General features: G+C 40.9%; 1 long non-coding RNA gene across 1 annotated transcript in view; it reads left to right on the top strand.

Moving 5' to 3' along the window:
* The first annotated feature begins 890 nt into the window (after positions 1–890).
* Positions 891–2,618, top strand: part of LOC139025785 (uncharacterized) — a 3,713-nt gene continuing 1,985 nt past the window's right edge. Inside the window, exons 1-2 of the long non-coding RNA XR_011477416.1 lie at positions 891–977; positions 1,898–2,029. This is a non-coding gene — a long non-coding RNA (uncharacterized lncRNA). The remainder of the gene's footprint in view (positions 978–1,897; positions 2,030–2,618) is intronic.

Raw genomic sequence — 2,618 nt, 5'->3', positions numbered from 1 at the left:
AACGGATACAACTGAACAATTGCAGGGAATTATCTAAATAAAGAAGAAGAAGAAGAAGAAGACAATTCAGGAAGAGTTGTCGGTAGAGAAAAGTACACCTGACATGACTGAGAAGCCAGATCTTGATGCTTCATCAATTCCAGTTGAAGATCTGGTGTACACGGTGAACATTCCAGTGTTAAACCATTTCCCTCCACCACCAATGAATTGAAACCCGGAATGGCACAAAGTTAGTGAGCGGTGGAGGCTCAGTTGGAGGAACTCAGCAACATAGACCCAGACAAGTTTACAATTGGGGAATCTGAATCTTGTAGTCCATCCGGATTTCCAAATAGCCAAAGGAAGTGATGAACCGAAGTCTTTCTGGCTTGAAGGATGATGGTACTGAGGTAGCTGTGAAGAGAATGCTCAAGTCAAACTACCAAGCTCTGAAGAGAGAAGAGGGTTTTTACGACTACCTCAGCTGGATAGTCCCTGCATTGTGAGATATGTGGACTTTGCAGAGGACGAGCACTTTGGTTACCTTGTTCTTCAGCTCTGTGAATACACCCTTGATGAATACATCAAAGACCACCTACCAGAGGACAAAACCTCTGTCCTGAAGAAAATAGTGCACGAGGTGCTCTGCAGTCTAAGCGTTCTGCATAGTCTAAACACAAAAATTCTGCACCGGGATATCAAACCCCAGAATGTTTTAATAGGTAAGACCAGACCATGTAGTAATTCACAAAAAAATGGGCTAAAGAAATATTAATTTGATGTGCTATTTATTAACCTATGTTTCAATGGTACACTTTATATAATTTTCTGAACAGATGTTACAGCAGAGCGAGATTAGCCGATTTCGGTATAAGTCGACAATTGAAGATGGACAAACAACTCTACACACAATCAGTGAAGGAACAAAACGTTGGAAGGCCAGAGAAACTTTAGATGAAGAGAGTGGGATCGGATATAAGAGGAGCACAGATATTCAGGTTAGTTTTCAATTTTAAATAAGTCTGCATACCTGGTTAGAATGCATACTATACTATATTGTGAAGGGAGAAGTCCAGTGGCGACATGACACAGGCTGGTTCCCAGAGTAGCCCTCTACAAGATCGACACCAGACACTTCATCAACCATCTCCGCCACCACCTTCTGATCAAGCCATGAACTGTCCCTCTCTATCTTTGGAGGATGCATGCGCTCAAAGACTCGCCTCTATTGGTTGACCTAGCTAACTATAGCTAGGCTACTCTTGAGATGTATGGTTGACCTAGCTAACTATAGCTAGGCTACTCTTGATATGTATTGGTGACTAGCTAACTATAGCTAGGCTACTTTGATGATATTGGTGACCTAGCTAACTATGTAGGCTACTCTTGATATGTTTGGTTGACCTAGCTAATATACTAGGCTACTATGATGATGTAGGTTGACTAGCTATAGCTAGCTACTATGATGATGTATTGGTTGACCTAGCTAACTATAGCTAGGCTACTCATGATGATGTATTGGTTGACCTAGCTAACTATAGCTAGGCTACTCATGATGATGTATTGGTTGACCTAGCTAACTATAGCTAGGCTACTCATGATGATTATTGGTTGACCTAGCAACTATAGCTAGGCTACCATGATGATGTATTGTTGACCTAGCAACTATAGCTAGGCTACTCATGATGATGTATTGGTTGACCTAGCAAGCTATAGCTAGGCTACTCATGATGATGTATTGCTTGTTTGTTTTTTGCTATTAAGCGCTTTGAGATTGTTATGAAAAGCGCTATAGAAATGTAATACATTATAAATTATTATGTACTTTTCAGGTGGTGGGATGTTAATGTATTACATCATCTCTGGTGGACATCATCCATTTGGCAAAGGCATCCATTGTGAAGTAAACATTTCTAAGGGAAATACAAACTGGAACATGTTGAGGATGAAGTGCCAAGGACCTCATTGAGTGGATGATCAATGAAGACCCAGAGAAGAGACCTACAGTGGAGGACACACTGGCCCACCCATACTTCTGGCCAGAGGAGAGGTGAGAAGCAGTGCTAACACTGTATAGAATAGAAGATTAGTCAATAAAGTAGTGAATATTACGTCTAAGCTACGACATCATTAAGTTTATATTTACTTATACATCACTTTTTCATGGACATTTACCTTTTTAACGGGTTTCAGGTTTTAACCATTGAGTTCAGAAATGTGGTTTGGTCCCGGGGCAATGAGGACAAAGCGTGACATTGTCGAATGGGTTGCAATGCTCAATTCTAACAGAGATTTGTCCCATTGCAAATGTGAACACGTTTGACACTGACCCAGTTGAATGCATTTAAAGGTACACTGTTGTTTTTCAGGAGAGTGGAGTACTTCGAAATTGGTAACGAGAAGGAAGCAGAGAACTGTCGCAAAGCAGACCCAACTCCTTCATGCTTTGGACCAGTGTGCTGAGGGGAGGTCCTTCACAAATTGGAAGTCCAAAGTGAGCAAGACGCCATTTTATCAATTTTATTACCTGTACATTCGTCTAGTTAGTCTAGTTAGTAGTACTACACTTCTGTTATTTATTTGTGTACACAGATGGCGCTGAGTTGATGGACAAGTTGGATGGTAAAAAAGAAGGTCTA

The sequence above is a fragment of the Salvelinus sp. IW2-2015 genome, unplaced genomic scaffold, assembly GCF_002910315.2.
Source record: "Salvelinus sp. IW2-2015 unplaced genomic scaffold, ASM291031v2 Un_scaffold3267, whole genome shotgun sequence".
In the NCBI taxonomy this organism is placed as follows: Eukaryota; Metazoa; Chordata; class Actinopteri; order Salmoniformes; family Salmonidae; genus Salvelinus; species Salvelinus sp. IW2-2015.
This window is presented reverse-complemented; position numbering and strand designations above follow the sequence as displayed.